The following is an 11,385-nucleotide window of genomic DNA, read 5'->3' as shown; positions in this document are numbered from 1 at the left end:
GACTGTGAGCTCTGAGCCCATCACCAGACCGTTTTTGTTATTGTTGTTGCTTTGTTTTGTTTTGTGGGGTGTTTTTTTTTTTGGTTTTGTTTCTTTTGGGGTTTTTTGAGACAGGGTTTCTCTGTATTGCTCTAGAGCCCATCCTAGAACTCGCTCTGTAGACCAGGGTGGCCTCGAACTCACAGAGATCCACCTGCCTCTGCCTCCCGAGTGCTGGGATTAAAGGCGTGCGCCACCAACGCCCAGCTCATCACCATACCGTAAGAGTAAACCTACTACTATTTTTTGTTAAATGGATATAATATCAAACTGTCCTCTAAATCCATACCTCTAGTCCCAGAGGCTCTCAGACTTCATCCAAGAGTTGGTTTTCTTAAAGGCCGTGACCTCTGGTAGGTCAACCATACTCCAGTGGATTACCCACACTCCTGGGTGCACAGGCAGCACAAATTGAATCTGGTGGGTTTTGTTTTTGTTTGTTTGTTTGTTTTTTTAGGAAAATACAACGTTAAGTAGGAATGGGGACAGGAGTGGCTCTTAGAACTGCTAAAGGGTGAATATAATCAAAATGTGCTGTAGGCCTGAATGAAATTCCCAAAGAATTAGTAAATTATTACATTAAAAGATAGAGGATCTATACTGAGTATGGGAGAGGCAAGGACAGGGCTCTGGGAGAGAGGGAGAGGGAGAGAGAGAGAGAGAGAGACAGACAGACAGACAGACAGACAGACAGACAGACAGAGACAGAGACAGAGACAGAGACAGAGACAGAGACAGAGAGAGAGAGAGAGAGAGAGAGAGAGAGAGAGAGAGAGAGAGAGAGAGAGAGAGAGAGAGAGAGAAGGGAAAAGTCCGTCTCAGTCTTGGCAGGTTCTAACCAGCAGCTTGGAATACCCCTGGCTCTGCTGGCAGAGCCAGGGCAAAGCATTGTGGTCTTATCACATGGTCTTACATCTAACTGCCACAGACTAAACTGTGAGTGGAAAGGGCTTCTAGAAGTCCTCTGCCTGTTCCTGAGAGCAAGAAAGGAGCTATCTGTGAGGTAACAAGGAAAACTGCAGTTGCATCATGGAGCTATGTCTCCTGATGGTCAAATGCCCCTTTGTTGTTAGACATTCTTGAAGCTGTAGTTAGGCTGTTTCCCCTGTACCAGAAACTAGCCACCTGGGCATTTGCCTACACACGTATGCTAACAAAGGATCCTTGGTCTCAGAAGAAATGATGTCATCCAACTATCACCTGCATTGCTGTTTTGATACTCCTCCACTTTTGTGGAGATCATGGGAGGCAATTCCCTAAAAAGGGAAACCCAATCCACTGTGATTTGGGACAAAGAGTCTTAGTTCGTGAATATGCATTTACTTCATATATATTCACAAAGTATCTAAAGTCTGCAAGACAGCTGGGTGTGGTACTGTACGCCTTTAATCCCAGCACTCGGGAGGCAGAGACAGGTGTATCTCTGAGTCCAAAGTCAGCATGGTCTACATAGTGAATCCCAGGCCAGCCAGGGCTACGTGGAGAGACCTTATCTCAACAGAACCCACCAGGGTGCTACTCCACTCAACTCAGGGCAGCCCACTCCAGGGTCTCTTTGAAGTGTTCTGCTCAGTTTCATTAATGTCACTGCTCTGCTGCTTTGATAAGAGTGTGTGCAAACTGTTTGTGTCTCTTGACTGAAGTCATCCCTGCAAGAAGAACTAAGAGACTACTACAATACCTGCCACACAGGGAACCACAGTTCTGTTCAAAGCAAATTTTGATACCTGTCCAGCTTCCCATGCCAGGAAGGTCCCACCAGCCTCACACCTGCTATAACCCTATCTACCTAGGAGCACGTAAATCCCCACCAAAGTTTTCAGCCACCACGGCTTCTGTCACTACCCCAGCCTCCTTCTCCATCAGCCTTCATCCTTCCGTGACAGCCTCCATCCTGCTGTAACAGTATCCATCCATCATAATTACCATTTATCACAGTCTCCCCTCCCCCACCAAAATCTCCTTTAACCTTTCATAGTCACAATTCCCATCACAGTCAATACCCACCACAGTGTCCGTCTGTCCATCCTTCCCATCCATCAGGATCATAATCCTCCGCAGTCTCCATCTACACATTACTGTTTCTGTTTACCCATCATGGCCCTAATCCCCATTGTGGTCCCCACCTATCCTCTGCAACCTCCGTTTATCAAAGTCTCCACCCACCCATCTCCCTTGGTCCGTCACAGCCTCCATTCATTCCTTCATCCCAGCCTCCATCCATTCGTTAACATTCTCCGTCCATCCCCTAGTCTGTCTGTCCATGGCCACTTTTATCCACCAGTCAAGTGCCAATCCATGTATCTCAACGTCCACACACCACAGTCTCTGCCGGATGCCAACCACCTCCCTCTCTGTGTTTCTTGGATTTATCCCCCCTGCCCACTCTGCAAATTAAGGACTGTAGACTCTGAGAACTGCATTAGCTAGCTTAGAAGTCACACACACAAGAGAAATGGAAGAGTTCAGATTTTTACTCAGCCTGATTCAAAATCTAAGTCTCTCGTATTTTCCACATTTTCTGGGCTGCTTCTTTTCCATAGTAAGGAAAGAAAAACGTTTGTGTAGTTGTATGGCAGCTTGGAAACTTCACACGCAATTAGCCACAGAGCGGAACAGCTAGTATTTGGTCCCACACAGTGCACACGTTGTAAACGAATGATTCTCGTGGGATTTTTCCCCTTTTCCATTTCTAACCCTGCTTCTCTAAACACCTACTCCCTCCGAGAGTATCTGGTGGGGGTGCTCTCGGTCACGTGATCAAGTTCTGTTTCCTTTCCACCACCAGCCAAAGCTGCCGCCCCTCCCATCTACGCTGCCCTGTTTCCCACCCTCTGTTTACTTTGCCTCTGGTGGTTTTTTTTTTCTACTCCGCTCATATCCTCAGTAACTAATGTCCTAATGCACATAGTGGTAAATTTGCTTTATTCCTTGTTTTTTAAAACTTGCACCTACATATTTTTTTAATTGGGAGCATGGGTATGGCAGGGTGCCCATCAGGAAGTCATACAACATGGGAGTCAGTTCTTTCTACTGCTAAGGGCTTAACTCAAGCTGTTGGCCTCAGTAGTAAACATTTGTTTACCCACTGAGCCCACCATAGCAGACTGGTTTACTTCTTAGAATGATTGGAATAAAAGGGATGGCTGATATTTAACTGTTTTTTTTTTTACTGTATCATCATAGTGATGTCGTGTTAATTAACGTCACGTTAGCAGTGATTGCTTCTACAGGCAGAATTCTACTTCCAGGGTAATACTAGGGACGGAACCTAATGCCCAAAGTGCTAGGCTGAGAGTCTAACCGTATAGCTAGATTCATATTCCAATAGACAGAAATGACAATTTAACTCTATTACAATCAAGTCCCTCTTGAATATTGTAAGCACTTCCACTAAAAGAATAAGGGCCATGCTTTAATTCAACCAGTTACCTAATCTCAAGTACCTAAATATCAATGAAAAAAACATAAGAAACATGAAAACCCAAGGCAACATGACTCTCCCAACAAATTAGTAGCCCCTACAATGAGAAGGAATTAAATAAAATGCCAAAGAATTCAAAAGAGTGATTATAAGTATGTTTGAAAAAAATCAAAGAAGGTACAGATAAACTCTTAAATGGATTGAAAGGAACACCACATTTGAATGAAATAAGAAAGTCAACACAAGATATAAAAGTGGAATTCACTAAAGATAAAAAATACTGGAGAAGGAGTATCCTTAAAAGACTAATAGAAAGTGCATATCTCAGCATAATTGAAGCCATATACAATGAACTTATAGCCAACACACATGAAACCAGCAAAAACTAAAATCATGACCAGGCAATGGAGCCTAATTTTATTCAATGTAGAGCTTGGAACCACAGCTAAAGCAATAAGACAGGAAAAGGAAATAAAACGGATACCAAAGACGTCAAAATGCCCTTATTTGAAAATAATATGAATCTATATAAAAGAGACCCTAAAGACTATCTCAGCAAACTCTTAAGTCTGATGAACATTTCTAGCAAAGTGGCAAAATACAAAACTAATATGCAAAAATCAGTGGTCTTGCTATCTACCAGTAACAAACATGTTCATAAATAAGTCAGGAAAACAACCCCACCCATACCTTGAAATAAACGTAGCCAAGAAAAGAGAAGATCTTCACAAAGACAACTGTGAAACACTCAAGCAATAGACTTAAGAAGACACAGAAAGATCAAAAGGACTTCCATGTTCATAGACGAGAAGATATATGCTGGGGAGATGCCGGAGAGACCAAAAGTAATCTACATCGTCCATACAATCCTCACCAAAATTCCAATGTTACTCTTTGCAGACACAGAAGACATAGATGGTCAGGGAGATGTGGTTTCAGCATTTAAGAACCCTTTTTGCTCTTCCAGAGGACCCAGGTTTGGTTTCCCGCACCCACACGGTAGCTCGCAGCCACCTGTAACTCCCGTTACAGGAATCTGACGCCCTCTTCTGAACTCCGCCAACACTCACTGCATGCCTGTGATACACTCAAACACATCAGGCAAAACACGCAGAAAATGAAAACTAAAAAGAAAATCTTTCAAAAGAATAACGCAGAAGCACAGAAAGAGCCCTGATATCCAGAAAAAACTGGGCACAAAGAGTGACGCTGGAGCTGTATTACCACACCGCGTCTCAGGTTATACTTCAGAACAGCGATAACGAAAACAGTACGGTATGGGCACAAACGGTGATTCATCAGTGGAACAGACCGGGGGCGCAGACCTGAGCCACCAAACTGGAGCCACCTGCCGTCTTTTGGCGAAGATGCCAAAAATAAACACTGGTGAAAAGCCGGTCTCTTTAACCAACAACGCTGGCGGAACTGAACAGCCTAGAGGACTGACCTAGACCACTACCGCTCTCCTGCACAAAGTCAGCTCCAGATGGATCCAAGACCTAGTGTGGGATCTGAAATTCCCTTAGGGGAAAGATTGTAGGGAAAGCACTTCAAAATCCAGGCGTAGCCAAGGGCTTTCCTAAATGGAACTTCAGTCCCTCAGAAAAGAATGCTACCAAGTGACAAACAGGACCTCATAAGGTCAAAACAAGCAGTAACGGAAGCAACTAAGTGGAAAGATTGTTTCCATCTCAGCCCACTCCGGTCTTGTTCTATGCTACCAACAGGTTTCTATGGGCCATTTATCACACAGCAGAAGTGACAGCTAAGCCTTGCTTCTTTTTCATGGTTTAAAGCCGAGTGCTGAGCTGTGAGTCTATCTGGGTCCTAACTCAGAAAACGCAGAACTTTTCCTTTGTCATTGTTGTTATCGTTTGTTTGTTTTTCTTCGAGACAGGGTTTCCCTGTGTAGTTTTGGAGGCTGTCCTGTAACTGACTCTGTAGACCAGGCTGGCCTCAAACGCCCAGAGATCCGCCTGCCTCTGCCTCCTGAGTGCTGGGATTAAAGGCGTGCGCCACCAACACCTGGCTTCTTTTCTCTTTCTTTACTACACTGGCCAAAACCTAGGTGTGCGTTCTCTAACACTTGGGCCTTCTCTTCCTCCAAAGCGCCCTACCCTTCCCTTCCCTAAACAGACGCTTATCTCCCCACCATTTTGCTATTAACCTTCACGCCTAACTCAAAAACATGCCTTTCTCCCTTCCTCCCTTGCCTTGCTCAGCGGAACCGTTTGTTCCGAGGCTCAGCATCTCTGAGAAGGCCTCTATGAGGCTTCCAGGGCTGGGTTTGCCACAGGCTCATAAATCACAGCCACACGTCTTCCGCCGCACCTCTTCGCATACCTGGAATTCATGCAACAGCGGGTGAGCCAGAAACGGGGCTCCTGGGCGTGGCCTTCTGCTTGAAAGTGGGAAAATGTTAGGAAATGCCCGGCCCAGCTACCTCGTTTTCCCTGATGAAAAACTGAAACCCAAGATCCCAGCAGCCACTCACACCTTGCAGTCTCTTTAGCTCAGGGCAAAATGGGCTCACGCTTCCCTGACTTAACTCTCCATGAGGATGGGGGTGCCCCACAGCGGCTCAAAAAGCTTGCCAACGCTGGGAACTGGAAATGCATCACTTCCGCTGGCAGAACATGGAAACAGCAGGGGGGGTGAGGGGAGAGAGATAAGAACCGAGAAATGTGTCTTCCGGGACAAGAAAGGTGTTCCAGACACTTGGGGGCCACAAATGTCCTCCTTGGCTGCATAATGCTAATGAGTTCCGGCCTGTCTCACTGACTGTCCTCGAAGCTAACGACAGAGGCCTTCAGACCAATCTGCACAGGGGTATGCCATGGGCACAGACCTAGCTTCATGGTGCCCGCCGGGGCCTGGATGCCGCTAAAGGAACTAGGCCCAGAACAAAACTGCGTGGACTTTTCACAAGCCAGATGCATGTGCTTACCGTAGTGACGGTGCCTTTCGATGGGGAAAAAAAAAATGCTGGGGCAGGCCAGCCACAGACTCTTAAGTCATAAATGTTGGAGGAGTGGAATTAAGCTTGCGCGATAGACTTGGAAGCCATCAACCGTGGAGCTTGCGCTCCCCCTAGTGGCAGCCGTTGATTACTGCCTGGAGGAGTCCTCTCCACCCATCAAGAGGCTTTAGCCCCACCCAGGGAGTCACTAGGTCAAGCCCTCTGTACCCAGCAAGTGAAAGACTCTCTGGGCCGGGCTCTGGGCTAGCACTGTCACGTCTTTGGTCTGATTAATTATCGCATTGGCCAAGGTCATTAGACGCATTTTATAGATGACGAAAGGAAGTTCACAAAGCTTAAAGGCCTGGACCAGAGCTACCCAGAAGATTCCAAGGAGACCTGGGGGACCCCTGATTCAAGGCTGCTTCCCCAAAGTGCTGTGGATGCAGAGATGGGAACTCGGTGTGCATTAACAGGGAAGGCTGACCCCTATTAAACAGTTAGAACGCAAAGTCCAAGGGCTGCTTGCTCATCTGGGGGTAGGAAAGGCTCATGTGCTGGGATCTGGGTGCTCTCACTCGCCAACGCCCCTGGCCTTCCTGCACCCCTCCACCCTCCCAGCCTGCCATCCAGCATCCCACACACACTTGCATCCCCTCGACCTCAGCACCCCCTCCCCCACTCCCACTGCGGCATCCCCAGGCAGCACCCCTCACCTTGCAGCATCCCCTGGCCTTCTGAGACCCCGGGCCCCAGGAAGCAGCCCATGGGTGGACCACTGCATCCATCTCTAGTGAAGACAACCGAGAGAATAGCTTCCCTCCAGTCCCTCAACCTAATACGAAATAAGGTCCTCGTTTGCATAGCTGTAAAAGAAAGAACGAGAGAGAAAGAGAGAGAGAGAGAAAGAGAGAGAGAGAGAGAGAGAGAAGAAAGAAAGAAAGAAAGAAAGAAAGAAAGAAAGAAAGAAAGAAGGAAGGAAACATCATTAATCAGCTTCCACCTTCCTGTGCGCTCAGTCAAGGCAGTCAAAACAAAAAAAAAAAAGAGTTTAATTGTCTTCTTTTTCCGAGTTTGACCAATCACATCAAGGAAGACAGAGTCCTGTGCTAGTTTGGCACAGGCCAAGTCACTTGGGCCAGTTAGTAGAAGTGACAGGTTAAGCAGTGATTGTGGCCAGGGGGGACCTTGACACCTATCCATACAAAGAACCAGGATGTCATTTCTGCTTGCTAATGACAAGCTGTCTCACAACAGTGCCCATCACTAGCTGACTTCATCACTGGGGAGTCTACCTTTGCACGCATACAGCACACGGCAGGCCTTTTTCCTTCTGGATGCGTATAAAAACATTTTATAGAAACAATAGCATCTCTCTTTTTTTTTTTTTTTTTTGGTTTTTACAAGACAGGGTTTCTCTGTATTGTTTTGGAGGCTGTCGGTCCAGCTCGGCCTCGAACTCACAGAGATCCACCTGCCTCTGCCTCCCGAGTGCTGGGATTAAAGGCGTGCACCACCAACACCCGGCAACAATAGCATCTCTTACGCAGCTTCACAAGCTGCTCTTCCTTCCCACACTATAAATACTTCGTCATATTATTTAAATATTCTACTTCATATTTTGAGATCTGGGGCATTGTGGTTTGTTATTTGGAGTTTGTTTTTTGTTTTTGTTTTTCTGTGGTTTGGTTTGGTTTGGTTTGGCTTTTTGAGGCAGAGTTTCATGCATCCCACGGTGGCCTGGAATTCCCTATGTAGCTGAAAATGACCTGGAATTTCTGATCCACCGTCCTCTACCTCCGGGGTGTTGAGATTGATGGTGTTCACCATCACACCTGGTTTATGTGATGTTGGGGGAGCAAATTCAGGCTTTGCAGATCCTGGGCAAGCCTGCTACCAGCTGAGCTACATCCCCAACTTACCTCAGCTTGTCTGGGTTTGTTTGTATGGTCAAGTTCTCACTATTTAGTCAAAACTGGCCTGGAACTCATTAGGTAGCCAGGCTGGCTTCCAATTCTCAATCCTTCTGCCTCAGCCTCCCACGTACTTGGATTACAGGAATATACCACCACACCCTGTTTCGCCTAGCTTATATTTTACCATTGCCTACATCTCTAATTTGTAGATTTATCTGATTAAAACACAGATACACAGCCATGTGAAAATGGAAAGTGACCTTCGTGGGGCTTTGGGGTTTTTATTATAAAAGACCTGGAAAAAAATCAAAGCGTTTGCTGCACCTTCACCTCTCACATTCAAATCAGCGTATAATAGAATTTCCAAATATTCATCCAGGAGCTGCTCATCTTTTGTTCAAACGGCGTGAAGAGTGTGAGTCTGAACTTCGGTGCTGGGGGTTCTGGGTTCCGATTCCGCTGCTACCGTGCACTGTCTGGACAGCTTTGGGCTGGGCAGAGCCTCATTCCTTTGTCCATAGTGGACCAGTCCTGACACCACAGTGCCCCAGCACCCCCCAGTGACACTGCAAGAAGCAATAAAACAATGTGTGGGAAAACCCTTCACTTACACCAGCAGGTGATGCTCAGTCAGTCAGTTCTCTGTATCTCCTCTCCCCCTCCAGCAACGAGCTTCCCACCACCCTGGGACTTTACAAGTCTGTGTCTTCACCTGAGCCTGCACCAAATCCCAGTGCTCGGCCAGTCCCCCTGGCACTAGACGGACACTGTTTTCATTATTTTAGCTTCATAAGTAGTTTCACTACCCCTGGAATGAGCCTCCTCATCGTGCCTCTATGAAGATGTGCCTTTCCCAAGGCACTGTCTGATTGGCTTAATAAAGAGCTGAATAGCCAATAAGCTAGGCCAGAAAGGATAGGCAGGACTTCTGGGCAGAGATATGTTTCTACCCTTGTTTAAGGTATTATATACCTATGCAGCTCATTTGAAAATGTAATGTCAAGTTTTAGTCCTTGGGATAATAAAGAAAGACAGGTTAGTAGTTTGTCATCTGTAACAACCAGACTTATGGCCATGTTAGATATGTTCCCGAGGTCAAACAGAGAAATACTTTAAATAGTTGGTCTTCAAACACTTCAAAGACCTAAAGAATATGGCATTCAAAATGTTTTATTAGCATAAGACTTTTCATGACAGTGAGACACATCTGCTCCTGGCAGCACCAATTTACTTCAAAAGAGGATGACGGGCATCAAAGACCCTCCATATGGAGTCTGCCTTCATTTGTGGCAAGGTTAGCCACTGGGCAAAGAGACTGCCTTTGCTTCAGCTGCTGAAAGTATGGTGTCCAAACTGGACAGGCAGGACTCAAAAAGAAGACAATTGGCAAACTTTTTCATGACCAGATAAGACAGTCCTTCAGAATTCCTGCTTCGCAGAAAAGTCTGTCAGATACTTTAGGCCCATAGGCAGAAGATGCTTGCCCCAATGTTACAGAGGAAACTTGGGTGACTGTCCAGGCAGCCAGCTGTTTCTGTCCTTTCTATAGTTTGAAAGTTGTTTGCTCTGCACATCCTGTTTACTCAGGTAATATTATGTCCTCCTCAGGTCTCTGATGGAGTTGGAGACGAGATAACTATAGTTACAGTTTCCCTTGTTACCAAATTCAGAAAAGAAACTAACAAAAAGAGGTACAAAGTGTGTAAGGTTAAGAGATATAAAAGCTTAAATTGTTTATCTGAGAAAATGTTTCCAGGTCTAGAAAATAGTTTCCGGATGGGTAATATGAGTTGGGATAAAAAGTAAATTAGGTAAAAAACTTTGGACTCACCAAGATAGGACAGATAATGGAGTATTTTCTCTGAATTTGCCAAATGCAAATGGACTGGTTATTGCGAATATAATTCTCACCTGATAATTGCTTTTATTATATATAGTTTTACTATGTTAGCGTTAAAACTTTCCCTTTTTTATTTAGACAATACCTGATAATTGTTCTTATTGTATATAATTTTACTAAGTTAGCATTAAAACCTTTGTTTTATTTAGACAAAAAAAAATTGCCCAGTGAGAAAGATCAGTGCGTAAAGGCACCTATCACAAAATCTAATGACCTGAATTCAATCCCTGTAACCCACACGGCAGGAGGAGAGAATCGACTCCCAAAGATTGCCTTCTGGCTTCCACATACACAGTAAATAAATAAATAAGCAAGCAAGCAATCTATTAAAATGATGAAGGGACCAAAGTCTTAGAGGAGTAAGTGGTCAGGAGGAGACAGAGACAGGGATAGACTTGATACCCACCCCACCCCCTTCACCCAGCAGTAAAGGTGTCTCTCTTCTCTAGCAGCAATTAGTAAATAGATGGATATCAGTCCTTACGGTGCCTATATTTTACATCAGGTTTTCATATGAAACTCTCACCCAACATCCCTTTTTTTAAGTTTTATTTGCAATGAATCAGCTCGTCTAAACAGCAGAATAACAAAGTAGTGTCTGTCTTAGTTAGGGTTTTATTGCTGTGGAGAGACATCATGACCATGGCAACTCTTATAAAAGAAAATATTTAACTGGTGCTGGCTTACAGGTCAGAGGTTTAGTCCATTATCCTCCTGGTGGGGAATATTGTGGCACGCAGGCAGACTTGGTGCTGGAGAGGCAGCTGAGAGTTCCACATCTGGATCTGAAGGCAACAGGAAGAGACTGCCACACCAGGCCTGGCTTGAGCTTCTGAAACCTCAAAGCAAGCCCACCACCCCTAGTAACACTTCCTCCAGCAAGGCCACACCTACTCCAACAAGGCCACACCTGCTAATAGAGCCACTCCCTGTGGGCCTATAAGGGGCTCTGTTTTCATTCAAACCACCATAGTGTCAAAAAGCTGAAAAGCTGCGATCACAATCAAGACTGAGTTTGACTTAAGAATGCTTGAGAGTCCGTGGCAACCCTAAGCACCTAAGTTACTTTAGAATAAGTCTAGCCTAAAACTTCTTAGGAATCAGGCTGTGGGTACCATAAGGCTGATCTGATGCTCATCACCAGGGA

General features: G+C 45.4%; 1 long non-coding RNA gene across 1 annotated transcript; it reads right to left on the bottom strand.

Moving 5' to 3' along the window:
* Positions 1-8,579: 8,579 nt before the first annotated feature.
* Positions 8,580-11,051, bottom strand: LOC106021633. Its single transcript, XR_001196851.3, has 2 exons — positions 10,926-11,051; positions 8,580-8,904 (listed from the first exon to the last, which is right to left on the bottom strand). It is a non-coding gene; the product is annotated as an uncharacterized LOC106021633 (long non-coding RNA).
* Positions 11,052-11,385: the final 334 nt, after the last annotated feature.

Source organism: Mesocricetus auratus, unplaced genomic scaffold (genome assembly GCF_017639785.1).
Source record: "Mesocricetus auratus isolate SY011 unplaced genomic scaffold, BCM_Maur_2.0 Super-Scaffold_6730, whole genome shotgun sequence".
Lineage (NCBI taxonomy): Eukaryota > Metazoa > Chordata > Mammalia > Rodentia > Cricetidae > Mesocricetus > Mesocricetus auratus.
The sequence above is the reverse complement of the archived record's forward strand: the minus strand, read 5'-3'. Positions and strand labels throughout refer to the sequence as shown.